Source organism: Phasianus colchicus, chromosome 5 (genome assembly GCF_987193195.1).
Source record: "Phasianus colchicus chromosome 5, bPhaCol1.hap1.1, whole genome shotgun sequence".
In the NCBI taxonomy this organism is placed as follows: Eukaryota; Metazoa; Chordata; class Aves; order Galliformes; family Phasianidae; genus Phasianus; species Phasianus colchicus.
Genome location: NC_143440.1, coordinates 59,962,359 through 59,977,575, shown reverse-complemented (window position 1 = coordinate 59,977,575; position 15,217 = coordinate 59,962,359). Strand labels below are relative to the sequence as shown.

Sequence of the window (15,217 nt, the reverse complement as noted above, 5' to 3'; positions counted from 1 at the left end):
GGAGATTCAGTCCATCTTATTTCTTCAGTCTTCCTCCATGGCACTGAAAGAAGAGCCTTAGGTAGCAGCAGGCACTACTTAGGGTCTAATGTCCCTAGGGCTGAGATGTTCTCTGTTCCATATGGCTGAGCAGTAATTAGATTTCATTTGTGGATCAAGAGTAAACTGGCACAGGTTGTCCATGGATCTCCAAGGATGATGCCCCATCCTTGGAGACTTTCATGGCAAGGCTGGATCAGGCCTTGGGCAACCTGATGGAGCTGTGGTGACCCAGTGCACTGCAGGGGAGTTGGACTGGATGGCCTTTAAAGGTCTCCTCCAACCCTAAGGACTCTATGATTCTGTGTTCCATATTCTTTGTTTGTATGTAACCTATAAAAAGCTTCATTGTCCTAAGGGAAAGATTCTGGGCTAAGGAGGAGCCGTGCCATTTTGGAAACATCTTTTTTTAATTTTTGTTCAGGCGAAGATCAGCGTTCATCTCTCAAGGCTGCATTACACATGGAGGGAGGCAGGCTGTATTCCCATGGTTTGAAAGGGACAGAGTGTCTATGGGATGAGCCCTCCCCGCTCAGTGTCCCCTTGTGCTTCCCAAGTGCTTGGCATTCCATATAAATTACAGTCCTTTGTGGTACAGAATACTGTGCTATTTTAACGGATTGGAGGGGTGGTGGTGCTGGGGGGAATATAATAGGCTGAGAAGTATTTTCTTACTATGTTGGATGGTTTGTTTAGGCTCCCATCCTGCAACAAGGGCCAAAGGCATGGACCTCAGAAGCCCTGTGGGATTCTGTGAATACACGAGGTCTTCTCTACTATCACACCCTTAAGTATCACTTCATATGTAAATTCTGCTGTCAGCTGCTGCTTCTTGGTACAGTTAAACTGAAGAGTGAAAGGGAAAGGAGCTATCAGGCATAAATCCCATAATAGCCATACTCAACTGAGTCGCTGAGCAATGGACAGACAGGTGCTGGTGTTTGTTTCAGGTGGGGGAATGATTCTTAAACCTGGAATCCAACAGGAGATGTGAAAAGAACAGGCAAGGCAGTAGCTTCTTTGATGAAAACCATTGAAGTTTACACTAGGGAGACAATAAGCAAATTATTGAGTTGGAGAATCCCATTTTCAGGAGGCTGTGAAAAGTGTTGAGAGAAGGCCCCCAAGATCAAAAGGAGGCCAAAACGTTAACAGATCTTCCTGAGAATGAGAATGTGGCAGCAGGAGACTTGTTAGAGCCTTTTAGGGTGACAGCATGGAGAGGAGAGGGACATACATACTCTATAAGGTAATCTAAAGACTTGGGCCCTCCCGGCTTCAAGCAAAAAGAGCTGAGAGCTGGCAGCAAGAACCACAAAGCCCTGGGGAGCTACTAAACAGCTGCATCACATATATTGTTTTTAAGATTTGTTTTCTCAGAATAGTTCGGTTATAATATCTGTCCAGATTCTGTAGATCCAGGCTGCTTGCACTGACAGCAGTAGAAAACCAGCAGCATCCCTGGAGCAGAGTATTTTTAGTTAGAACATGAGTCTGTACACAAAAAACTGCGGATCAGAAATTATTTTTCGAACTTAAAAACCTGCTTTTCACCGACATCTAGCATTTCAAAATTGCAGTGAACTCTCACAGCCTCTCCTACGATTCATCCATCCACCCTCATTGACAGCACATCCACACCAAACCAGCATAAATCACATATTTAAGTATGCGTGCAGGTGAGCAACCTTGCTTAGTGCCATAAGGTGCAATAGGAAGGCACTGCATGGGTGGATCTCAGGCACCGGTCAACAATAAATGTCAGTAACAGCTTATCAGCAGTTGTCAGTTTAACAGCTGTATACTGGCATTATTGGTTTGTGGTATGTTGGAGCTGAAAGCTGTCCTTCTCAATAGGCAGTGAAGAATCATAGAATCACAGAGTGGTTGGGTTAGAAAGGACCTCAAAGATCATCTGGCTCTGACCCCCTCCTGCTGGCAGGGTCACCCATCACTGAATCAGGCACCAGCCCAGGCTGCCCAGAGCCCCATCCGTGGCGTTGGGCACCTCCAGCAATGGGGCACCCACAGTCCTCTGGGCAGCAGTGCCAGGGCCGCAGTGCCCTCTCAGTGAAAAATTCCCCACTGGATGTCTAATGTAAAGCTCCCCCTGAGGAAACTCAGAACATCCATGTGCTCTGAGCTGTATCTCAGCAGTGGCTCTTCCAGCACCAACTCAAGAGGCCGACTGATGCTCGTGCTCATGTGGTCAAGCACAAAGAGCTTCAGTATGGCTCCCTGTGTTTAGGCACAATGAGGAGACAGAGCCAGGATGTCAGAATATAGGGGATGCTTTAATCAAAAGTTGAGAAACTGTGGCTTGCGAGCATCTCCCCATGGTCTGCACAAGCTGTGTAGCTCTTTTCACTTGCTAAGCTGCAGACATGGGTAACTTTCAAGTCATGATTCTGCAGACTCCCTTTACCCTCCTGGTATGAGTAGGAACAGTGACAGCTCATGTAAATACAACATGGAAAAGGGGCTGCTTTCTATAAAGGTGTGTCTCATATCTGAGAACCCCCACTAATAACGCCTAGCAGGCAAGGAGGAGGAAAGTACCAGGAGCAACGTGAGTGGGGCCCTGCATCCTGAAGGTGCTCTTTTAAAGCAGGTTGGCTTTTCTGAGGAGCTGTATGTGCTAGGAGGTAGTAAAGCATTACTTTCTGTAGGGCTCAGCCATATTGCTCAGATAGCTGGCAAGAAAATGTGCTCTCAGAAATTGCTTCTGTGGGACCTGATAGGAACTGCATCACTGACTTCAGTGGGATCTAGCTCAGGCCCTTATCTGTTAAAGAAATAACAGGGACATGAGTGTTTTCCCTCCTGTCTCCCTGCTTTGGGCTCTTCTGCCCACCACAGTGTTCCTGCTTTCTCAGGCTGGTTGACTTGATGGCAGCAGTGTGTGCCTCTGACCCGGGGAGCTCCTGCAGAGGGGAGAAAGTGCTGTGCTGCAGCTTTGTGCTCAGGCAGCTCCTCCGATTATAAAGGCAATAGCCTCAAAGAATCTAAGGAATCACAGATATTCTGGGGGAAAAGAATCCGTTGGCTGAAAGTGGCTGCTTAAAAAAGGAAAAGAATGAACCAGCATCTTGATTCAACACGTCTGTTATATCAATCATTTACTCTGAGTGGGCAGCAAAGATACGATCTGAGAGAGGTGCGGGATTCTTAGTTCCTGTTAGAAGCTGAGCATGCCTTTGGTGTGAAATCAGAATGTTTTCATATTGGCTTGGTCACCAAACGTTTTTTATCAGCTCATTTCAATGGTAATGTGGCAAAAGGGTGGAGCTGGCCATTATGTTTCAGACTATATGCATTTCTTTAAGGGCTGCTATTTCACAAGGCTTTATAAGATGCAGTCTCTGACACTTTCAGGCCTTGACGGTTCTGCTGATGTGCTGATTTCCCCCCCGTGTTTCTCAAGCTTGGGTTCACACTGAGATATGAGCCCTTCTTTTCCTTGGAGAAGGATCTAGCACGTGCACTCTTAATGACAATGCAGTCATCCTCAGAGCTCGCTTTTCTCACGTTTAAAGCAAAAAGAAGATATATTGGAATAAAACAGCAAATGCCATCACCTGCTCTAGGAATCAGCAGGATGCTGCTCAGACTGATAAGCAGCTGGATCAATATCCATGTTGATATTTTGGCATCCAACTGCCCATGGATTTCACTGGGAATTCAGACACTTAATTAGGATTTAGTTTGAATATCTCTGTGCACCTGGCTCTGTGCCCGGTATGAGGTGTTAGCAGGATCAGCCCCTCAGCTCATATGCTCAAATCTGCCATGATCTTTCTGTAGGCAAGCCCTCATGCTCCCCAGTGGGCTCACTGGAGTCATCGTTTCAGAATTTAAGTTTAGTTATGAATGAGGAGCTTTCCATATTTCTTTGACCTATGCAGCAATTTCACTGCCTCCAAGGCATCGCAGAAGCAAAAAGAATAATTGGGGTAGTTTAGCAAAATACAAGGCACAAGCAAATAATTGTTTCAGCTATCAACATAAAAAGATGGGGATGCTGAGCTTCCTTTGAGGCTGGTGCCTTTCTCCTCCCTGGATTTAGAACCAGACAGTGCTGTCCTTTGGTGGTGCAGACAGTGTGAATACTTCCACTGGGACAGGTTTGGGCTAACTGAAGTGATTGGCCTTTGCAAAGGAGGCAAAATCAGAGCTAATATATCCCAACCAGGAAGCAAACAGCTCTAAATGCCAAGCCAGCCTCTCATTCTTGTTTTCTTGCTGTCTGAGGAGTAGAAAATAATTTTCTTAAAGACCAATTTCTCTATAGCTGAGATTGCATTTGACAGTGGGAGTAATGTAGAAGTACTGAGTTCTGAGCCCTTTGGCTTTGCAGTTCTGACAGCCCTAATTTAGTGCAGATAGATGGTACAAAGAACGTGAGTAAAAGGCATAGAGGGGCAAATCTGACAACGTATTCCATGTCTGTCACTGCTGCTGACATCTACTGAGTGTCTGCATTGCACCTGTCAATCATTCAGTGTGCTTTCTGTAGCACTCACCATTGTAAAATGCTTATGATTCAATATTAAAAGCAGTTTGAAAGTGATGATCTGTCTGCATCATGCATTCTGAAGGGATGGGTAGATGGATGACCTTGCCTTTGATTGTTTTACAAAATGTATAACTAGACAAATGAGAGAAGCCTGAAGAATTGGCATATTTATATTGCTGTCCATTGCTCCATAGAGCCTTGTGCCATCTGCAATCTTTATCCGCATCAGTACTGTCTTCTTCTGCACTCTGATAATGTCCTTGAATGGCTCAGACCACAGTAAGATGTATCCCTGTGCTATGCTCCTTGGGGCTCTCAGCCTACATTCTTTGCCCCTTTGATTTCCCACATGCAGCTGCTGCTTGCCCATATTTGAGCCACAGGCTGAGTGCTGAATCACTTTTTATGAAATCTTGTTTAAAACAGACATTTTGTGAAGATTTTTCTTATTTACTTTGTCAACTCCACTGCTTTTTGCCAAACTAATCTATAATCACTAAAACAGGTAAAGCTTTTTAAGACTTGTATTCCATTACATCAGGAGGATGGATGCTTTGTGAGACTTGAGTTTTGTAACTGATTGCATCTCATCATGATTTTATAATAGTTTTATTTATAATTGATGCTATGTTGACCCTTTTTTCATGTATATCATCTGCAGATTGTTTTGAGGGCTGAGGAAGTCAGAGGACCATCACCGTGTAGAAGAACCCTGCCTAACTGGCATCAGAACTTGGCTCCAGTAGAAGATATGACAGCCTTGACCTGCTTCTACCAGGCCTTGCCTTGTGTCATGGCTTTGAGAGGCTGTGCACAACTGACAATGTCCACACCAGAGTGAAGCTTTCTTTAAATGCCTCCAAGTTTTGGAATACCAAGAGTGCCTTAAGGTAAGAGGCCGTAGATGAGACAACTCCTTCCCTTAATTTCTTTGTACTTTGGTGGTGTTTGCCAGCTCATCTTTTGTATTTTCCGACTTAGAAGTTGAAGTATTTCTCTAGTTAGCACTTTCTGCAAACAATACTGTAGTATCACAGAATCACAAAGCAGCTGAAGTTGGAGAGGACCTTGAATACCATCCAGTTGCACCCCTTCCATGGGTTGGCTGCTCCCTACCAGGTGGGGCTGCCCAGAGCCCCGTGCAGCCTGTGTTGTGGAGCATCCACAACTCAAACAGTAGATTAATCTCCAAACAGTTAATGCACATTTCTAGTAGAAGAGACTGAGGAAAGGTGCCTTACAAAGAGAAAAGACTGCTCCACAATTACTTTTCAAGACAGACATTTAGGCAGTTTGCCAGAAAAACGTGAAGTGCTGCCCATCAGCATCAGCTGCAGCATGCGTCCTCCTCTTGCAGCCTGAGCCACTGACATCTTTCAGGCCTTTGAATAAAACTTAGGAACAGTTGTATTTCAAGGAATTGCCTGGAATTCTTTGATTCATTGCTTGTGTTCAGGCTTTGAGATGCACTATAACTACATATGTTATTATGCTTGAAATATTTTGTATGATGTTACTGCATGCTTATAGACCAAAACGTGGTAGGCAGGTAGGAACCTGAGAAGGAGGAGAGGCATAAATCAAGGTATAAAACTGCCCTGAACAGCATTTTGTATTTCACTACATTGACCCGGAATTACAGGATAAAGGCATTTTCCATTGGTGCGGTCCTTTTGTCTTTCTCCATGTGTATATTTTGGGGTTGTTGGATTCTTCGTCAAATCCAGAATCTGTATCAGATGAGCTGTAGTGTGCTGCAGCACATAAAGGTTTCAAAGCAACAATTACTCTATTATTTCAGCAGAGATTACCTGTTTGAAATGAAACCCAACTGACCTGGTCCTCATTGTGATACTGATAACACGCCACGCTGCCCGGTCTTTATCTTACCTCCTAGAGGGTGATCTTTTCTTCTGGAGCTTAATTCTGCTAATAGCAACCTTGACTGGTTGCCAGACAACAACCACAAGCAGGTGAAAAATGAATGGCTCCAGTATGACCGGTGATAACTGCTAGGGAGGTTTTATTCTCAGAGTTCCCTCCAAAATGCACAAGTCGGCTGGTGGACAATCCATTACATTCCTTGTATGCTTCTCCCTCCTTCAAACTGATTATTCTGTGATGATCTCTTCTACGGTTTCAGATTCTCTCTCTTTTTTTCTTCCTCCTCCAAACAACAGTAAACAGTAATTCCAGATGGTAGAAATTGCTTTTAAATTAAACCAGTTAATACAGAGAGTGTATGCTTATCTAATCCCCCTTTTTAGGTGGTGAGGATACAATGCAAATGGGTAAAACTGATGTGCAGTGAAGGTATGCAAAACAGTTTGAGATTGCAAAAGTTTTTTGTTTTTTTTTTTTCTCCTTTTTCTGATTTACTGTCCATGAAAATGAATTATAGACTCGTGAAGAAAACAGAAGTTTTTATTTGCTGAACTCAATAGGCTCCTTTCTGGGGACTTGAACTCTGCAAAGTGCTGAAAAAAAGATTACTGCATTCCACTGACAATTCTTCTGTTTGAACCAAACGGGAGGGAGGACAGTTTGCCGTGCTCTGCTTCCCAAAGAAACCACAGGGCTCTTCGCTGTCCTCTGCTCCTCTTGATAAATTACGCACCCCAGCCTAGCTTGAATCTTAAGCAGTTCCTCTTCAAAGCAGTGAGCGCAGGAGATACGCAGCACATTGCAGGTTTGTACCGTATCATAGAATCATAGAATTGCTCAGGTTGGAAAAGACCTTAAAGATCATCGAGTCCAACCACAACCCGGCCATCCTGCCCTAACTCTAACAGCCCTCTGCTGAACGAAGAGCCTTTATCCGACAGAAGGTGGTGTCAATGGACATCATTTCACTTAAAGCAGTGGATACACAGAATTTGCACCAGCTGAAGACTTAGTAGGGACTCACTTGTTTTTCCAAAGTGATTTTGCTTTTACCATTTGAGTATTTGATTATAAGGCAACTAGTTAATGCTAAGGGGGGAATATGGTTGGCTTCGCTGGAAAGTATAAAAGTATTCACTGTTCCTTCAGGGAAATCATTTTAATAGATAACAGCATGTTGTACAATGTTTCATCAGTGATATTTAGATCTAAATTAGGAGCAGTTGTGAGATGGGTTGCCGATTTTCTTGTGATAAAAGGGAAATAGTTCAAGAAATACAGACCAGATGTTATCTTAATCCGATCCTCATGTACGAGAGCACACTATGAGACAGTAATAATAGTCCCTTCTACCTGTTTCTAATTTTCCTTCTCTGCAACACCCCCTGTGAAAAATAGATTAAACCAACACATCATTTATGAATCGGCGCTGGGCGGGTTTGAGTTTGCATGGAATGCAGTGTGTGGAGGTGCAGCGCTGCGCTGTGCTGCATGTCTCACAATGCTCGTTTGACAGCACCGTTTAAGACAGCAGCTCTCCATGATTTAAAAGGAGAGTAGCCAGTTTGGGTTTGAATCAGGCTTTTGGTTCAGCATATCCTTACACGGTTTCAAATTTGTCATTGGTGTTTCTAGGCTGTATATGTTATACAATCCTCAGCAGACTGAGAAAGAGGGGGTTGATCCTCAGCTGCTGTAAATCAACACTGATCCATTGATTTAGATGGAACTACACTGATTTGTACCATCTCATGGTCTGGACGAAGTATATTAACTTTCCCCATGAAAATCCTTCACAACAAAAAGCTCCATTCACGGTCCTGGTGGATAAACAGTAATTAATGTGCCTCTGTTCTCGTAATAATGTTTAATACCTGCATCATTTCCTCCTTGCTGGAGCAGTTGAAACATTACTCTTTGCTTTGACGTAAGAAGTCGAGTGCTGTGCATTTGTAATATTTGGGACAGCTTTCTTTGTAACTCTCCATCTGACCTAAAACTTCTGCTTGAATACTGTGTACGAGGGAGAATGGTTTTAAAGTGAGACAGGGGAGGTTTAGGTTGGATATGAGGAGGAAGTTTTTCAGCCAGAGGGTGGTGAGGCACTGGCACAGGTTGCCCAAGGAGGCTGTGGATGCCCCATCCCTGCAGGCATCCCTGCCAGGCTGGATGTGGCTCTGGGCAGCCTGGGCTGCTGGTTGGCGACCTGCACACAGCAGGGGGTTGGAGCTGGATGAGCACCGTGGGCCTTTGCAACCCAGGCCATTCTATATCATTCTATGATTCTACGAATGTGTAGCATTGCAAATGAATTCCTCCCTCTGTTGCACATGGTATTTTTTTGTTCTGTTGTTGTTTTTCCAACAGCTTGGAAGAAAAACGGGCAAGATTTTGCCTCTAAAGGACCAAAAGAGGCCGTAGGCTCACACTGGAGAGCTGGAATCTCCCATATTCTTGTAAAGGGTTCATCTATGGCTGTGTGTGTGTAAAGACACAGGGATGATAAACACAGCCATGAAAAAAAATATTTCTGTAGGAGGTCATTATTGTATTGCATTGTAACCTGTTAATCCAACAATTGTATTTTTATACTGGGCCTGTATTCCAAAGCTCTACTGACCTTTTGAGGGCCTGTTTTTGGACTGAAATCCTCCGAGTCAGGCAGTGTAGTAAGATGTGAGAGGTGAATCGACAGGAACAGGAGAGGGTGGATCATAAGGAATGGCATGGGAAGGTGCAAAAGCAGGGTTTGAGTTATCACATGCCATGGACTGCCCACATCAATGGGAAAGCTGTCATTTGGGATACGAGTGCTTCAGAAATTTGAGTGGACAGTTTGGCTGGCAATCAGAATGAACAAAAGGAGAGATTTAGATTGGATATAAGGATGAATTTTTTTACAGTAAGGATGGTGAGGCACAGCATAGGTTGCCCACAGAGGTGATGGATGTCCCCTCCCTGCACACAGCCGAGATCAGGGGATGGGCTGTGAGCACTGCTGGAGCTGTGCGTGTCCCTGTGCACTGCAGGGTGTGGGACCAGAGGGCCTTGAAGGGCCCCTTCCAACTCGAAATCATTTTGTAACTCTATGAAGCAAAGTGTGGAGTGGTTGAAAATAGTGATAGGAGAGAAAAGCTACGTGGCAGACAGTGTGTGGGTTGGGAAGGCTGGAAGCGCTGCAGCAGCAGAGCTCAGTGCACACATCTAAGCAAAATGCAAACTGCAGCTTGGAGATCTCTGTGCTAAAAGGCACTGGTGGTGGTGATAGTGGGGTATGTAGGTTAATACTGAAAGCGTGCTATTAGTAATGACCAAAGACCTTTAGCCTCCTGTCCAAAATCCCTTTTTACTGTATGGAACGGGAAAGTAAACTCTATCATGTTGGGCTATTTAGTAAGCTATTAGTGCATTCATCTTTTCATCATTTGACAGGTGGAAGTAGTAGTCCAGCTTTTAGTTTTAATTATAAGGGATTCCAGATGTAGAATAGGACATAAATTAAAACCAGATCTACTCATATGTCTTTTCAAAGTGAGCCAACTTCAAGGTATCTGCTTTTCATTTCAAAACGTTATTAAAGCTATTACTAAGAAATTCATAGTCTTAGCGTGCTCCAATAATTGACACCTTTAAAGTGACTAAACAGATTTAGAGCGTGCAGAAAAGTAAATTTGTCTTAGAGAATGACTCTAATCATCCATTTACATATAATGGACAAATCAGTGTTTGTGCTGCAGAGGGGAGGTGAGCAGCCTGTCTGATGGCTCTGACTGCTCCTCCAGCCCAGGCGGCCGCTGGGTGTTGGGTTCTGTGCTGCTCTGCTATGTGAGCGAGGAGAAAGAATGAAGGCCTGACCCAATGCCAGTGGAAGCCAATGGGAGGCCTTTGATGAGCCCTCCATCACAGCCTCCTCCTCTCTCATTGACTTTCTGTTACGCTGTGTCGGAAGTGGCGTTTTTTGAAAGAAAATTAAATCCAGAACTGCTTTTTTTTCAGTGGTAGCGTCTTTACCCCCCAGCTGTAACCAAACCTGCAGATTCCTTTCTAAAAACCCCTTATTTCTTCAAGACCTATTTATCCAGTGGTACGTTGTGACCATGCAAATACGCTGTCCGTCTGACTTCATAAAAAGCCCGAAGTTTCCAATAATTAGAATGATAGCTGGCAAGTCTGATAAATTAGAGAAATAACTTGTTTGGTGTAAACTGAGCCTGTTTCTGAGGCAGAAATGTTAGGCTTTTATCCTCTGGAGTGTGATTGAAAGGGTGAGAAGTTAATTTGGCAGCTTCGCTTCTATGGTTTCATAATGTTTCTCCTCCCCCCTCCCCTCAGCTTCAGGGAAGGACTGTGATTTCAGTACTTTGCGCCTGCCCTCATACAAGGCAAGAGCATGACCCGAAACGAAACCCCTCTCCCCAGGGCACATCCTGAGCAGTAACAGCTTGGCTCAAGTGTTTCTTATGAACAGCCGTCCAGAGCACTTGATCTAAATCATGCCATTTCCTTCACAGTATGGCACAGTTAACAAGTCAGTGCATCAACACAATCTGCAGATGGCAGTTCAAAAGGTGCACGTTCCCCAGCAAGATAAAGGGCAATGAGTTCCATGGGTTAGCTCATTACTTGGATTCAGGCAGGGGCTCCGTAGGGGTGTGAGGGAGGAAAAGGGGCAGCAAACCTGGAGAATGCACGTCTACACAAATAAAGGCAGCGTTGCAAGCAGCGTGTTAGTGAAGGAAAGTGCAAACAGCTCGCAGAGAATGGCTCCCTTAGAGGTGGCAGCTTCGCCCCTGAAACACAGGATAAGGAGTGTGACAGCAGTGGCAGTGCGCAGTGCCCCTGTGCCATCATTTCTCCTGGCAAACACAGTGCCCCTTCCCAAGCAAAACCCCAGACAGGAGAGGCAGAGAGCCGTCGGTGAGGGCCTGGAGCTCTGCACTGCATCCTGCCCGGGATGAACTGAGCTCTGTGGCATCACAGAAGGGTTCTGTGAGAGCAGCGTGCTCTCCTGTGCAAATGGCATCGGGGCTGAGCGTCCAGTGGAGAATCTCTGAGACATATTGGTCCTTTAGACTTCAAAACAAGCCTAAATTGGAACCATATTGCTGGAATGCTTCTTAGCTAACATTTATATTACTTCAGTTACCAAATCCAGACTAAGTCCCAGGACTCGGCAGGGGAGGACATAATATATTAGGAAGTAAGATGGGGGTGTGCACCTCTGGCCTCCTATTTTATATAAATGCACAAAAAGTTTCCTCACACGAGCAAGGAAATTAGTACAAGGCCCTAAAATGCCGATTTCCAGTGGCAAACAGGGGCAGCCCGCCACCCCCCCTCGGCCCTGACCGTTCTGTGCGTGCCATGCCTTGGGGATAGTTTGGGTTACTTGGGGCAGGGCTGTCGCATAGAAGCTCAGGTATCAGAGCAGATAATTATACACATATAGCTAGATACAGTGAATTGTCAGAGGATGAGATACATCTCGGGAGACCAAGCACGCCTCCCCTATACCGAGCTTTGTAAACGAATCTCTTTGGGAACTATCAAGATGGTGCTTTACCACGATTTTCACTGCTGAGGGAAAAGGAACTCTTCCGAGATGTTTGTTTGCTAGCTTGGATCAAAAGCTGGCGAGTGAAGGCTTTTTTTTCTTTCTGCACTCACAATGGTATGAATGCACTGAAAGGCTCTATCGCATCCTGCAGCAGGGGAGTTGGGGGCAGGTTAGGATAGAGGGGAAGCAAACCCCCCTTCCCCCACCCGTAGCTCCCCATCTACAAGGGATGACTTTGCGGTGAACTCCCTGCTCTACCTCGCAATGCTTTTGGAGAAACAGTGCTAAAACTGGGAAGGGCAAACCCTGAGCAGCTGGAGGCAGAGGTGTTTTGAACTGAGTTCATTCCTTGTGTGATCTGCTTGATTCAGTAGAGTTATGCCAGAGAGAAAACTGGCTTTTGTGCGATTGATGTGCCGTGTTTCCTTGTTTACCTTATCAAACAGGTGCTTAGCAACAGCATCTTCCACTGGGTTATCTAGGAGTATTCACTTGTTTCTTTCATTATCTTTGCTTTAAGGATAAGCTGAGCTCGGTGAGCCAAGCAGTCAGGCTGTGCCCCACTGGGACATGCAGATACGCAGCACGTTTTGCAAGGCACTTTCTGTATCCATTTCTTACTTACAGCAGTGTCTGCAACTGCTGGATTTCTCAGTTCAGTGAGACAAACTGAGGCTCTTTTGCTGCAAGTCATGGATTTTTCCAGCCTTGGTGTGTTCAGCCTTAAACTAAAGCAGCTGAAGAGGGCTTCAATGAGAAGGAGTCAAACTCAATTTCATTAGGAATGCTCCCGTTTCTGCTGAGATCAGCAGAAAACAAGAGAGCCCCAAAGGTCTCAGACCTGAGCTGTCAGGCAGCAGCCTTCATTCAGCAGGTTGTTCACAGCTGGCGCGGAGCACAGCTCGCTGTCCCATGTAGATGGTGGAGGGCTTCATTCATGAGATCTGCGGCAGCCCCAGCTTGCCTAATCCCTTATCTCTGTATGCTTCACAGTCATTGCCTGTAGGGAAAGTGTTGCTCTTTTGTTTGGCTACTTTGCTTTCTTAGGTTACACCTTAAGTTCGGCTCAGTAAAGTACACCTGACAAACAAATGTGCATGACTTATGAAAAGGATTATATGACATGGTTGCTTGTAACAGCAGGAAACAGACCTTCGTGAATTAAGTCCCCTCCATCCTCCTGTTGCTGTGATTTTTCTCCTAATGACGACTGTCAGAGAAGAGCACGGTCTGTTCCGGTAGTTCTTGCTGATCAGCATGCTCGTGTTTCTTGGAACTGCAGTAGAAATATCTGGTGTTGTGTTGAAACACAATCCCAGACCCTCGCAGTGCCTTGGTCTCCCAGAAAGCGTTCTGCATCTTTATCATGAGCCATCAGTGTTATGATAGCACAGGGAGGCCCTGGGGACTCTGGTGTGCAAGGAGCCATATGCTGAGACATGAAATCAAGAGCTCCATCTCACACAGGCAGTCAGCAGCAGAGCTGGCACGCAAACCGAGGTCTCCTGCCTCCCAGTCCCATGCTTTCATTGTGAAATCACTCAGTTCTTTCAGATGGATCTCCAGGCTCCGTTCTTAGCACTGTAGTTTCTCTGTCCCTCATGGAAACACCAGGACTGGGCTTTACAGACTCTCTGCAACTCTATCCCTTTTGGGCTGTAATTGATTTGGAGTCAGGTGGTGGTGTAACATAACCCGTATGGAATCTGTTGGTGAAGTTTATGGCCATTCAGTTAAAAAAAAAAAAGAGAGTATAGAGAAGAGTGGGAAGTGCAGTGTATGGTGTTTGAGTTCTGAGGTTTGAAGCTGTGATGTTTTGAAGGAGAAAATGTAGATGTCTTGGGTACTGAGAAATCTGCTTTACCAGCTCTGGCAATGTGCTCTTGCTCAGCTTGCTCATGGCAGCTTGTGCTTGCATTGAAGAACCTAGAGAGCCCCTGCCCAGCTCTGGTTAGTCTTTAAGCCAGCTTGAAAATGCAGTGAACTGTAGGATTCTTCAAATACACACACACACATATATATATAAAGGACAGATATTGAAAAGAGAAAAGAACTGCCACATTAGCGGCTCTTTGTTGCCTGGTTGTGTTGATGTAGAAAATCTGTGAACATCTCTCTTCCCTTAGCTAAATTTCAGTGGTATTTGTGTGGCTAAGGAAGATTTTCCAATTTGGCTCTTGGGTCTCTTGAAGTACTGCGGTCAGTTTGGTGTTATTTGTAGATTGGAATCACTGGTTCTAGACTGAAAGTCATGGAAAGTCTTAGAAGTCTTTGACAACCTTCTGCCCACAGAGAGGCTGTGGGTGCCCCATCCTTGGAGGTGCTCAAGGCCAGGTTGGATGAGGCTCTGGGCAGCCTGGTCTGTAGCCTGAAGGAGTGGTTGGCAGACCTGCCTGCAGCAGTGGGTTGGAACTCGATGATCTTTGAGGGCCCTTTCAATCCAAACCATTCTGTGATTCTGTGATTCTATGAATGAACAGAAAAGATCGTCACTGACGGTACTGGATATTCTGATTTGGTAAATTCATCTGGGATGACGTATATGATAAGTAAAAAAATTGTTCTTTCTGTGTCCAAAGCTTCTCTTTCCCAAGTTTTGTAGATATTCTTTCAAGTGCAAAATATTTTCTAGAAAAGACTTCTTACCTTGCCACAGAATCATTGAACACAAAACTTATTTCTTTGTTGCTGCCATGACTGTCACCTATAGTCTTGCGTGCAGAAGGAAGAGAGGTAGCCAGGTCCTCTCTCTCTCTGGGCTGTTAGCAGCAGTCCTTGATGTAAAAGTAATTTCTCCAGAACAAAAGGACAGTATTTTTAAAGACGAATATTTGTAGCACTTATAAATTCTATTGGGCTGCCCTTGGAAACTGGAGGATCCCCAAGTCCAGCCCCAGCCCACCCCACCATGCCCACTGCCCACATTCCTCAGGGCCACATCTCCACTGTTGCTGAACACCTCCTGGGATGGTGACCTCCCCACTGCAGCTGTGCCACTGCAGCACTGCTCTTTTGGACAAGTTTTTCCTAATATCCAACATGGTGGTGCACAAGCAAATGATGCAGAAAGCCGTGAAGATCCTCATCTCTGCCACAGTCTCCCAGCAACTGGAGATGAGCTGGAAGGAGGGAAAAGCAAAGTGTTTAGTCCACAGGACTGCCATAAGCTTCTGCTGACTCTGCAACAAGTGGTGAGCAGGGAAAGGGTCATACTTTATTCT

General features: G+C 45.1%; 1 long non-coding RNA gene across 8 annotated transcripts in view; it reads left to right on the top strand.

The window, feature by feature from the left end:
• Positions 1-15,217, top strand: part of LOC116234611 (uncharacterized) — a 151,251-nt gene that overhangs the window by 44,299 nt on the left and 91,735 nt on the right. For all 8 annotated transcript variants that reach the window (XR_016467193.1, XR_016467195.1, XR_016467194.1 and 5 more), the window contains one exon: positions 5,217-5,445. This is a non-coding gene — a long non-coding RNA (uncharacterized LOC116234611). The remainder of the gene's footprint in view (positions 1-5,216; positions 5,446-15,217) is intronic.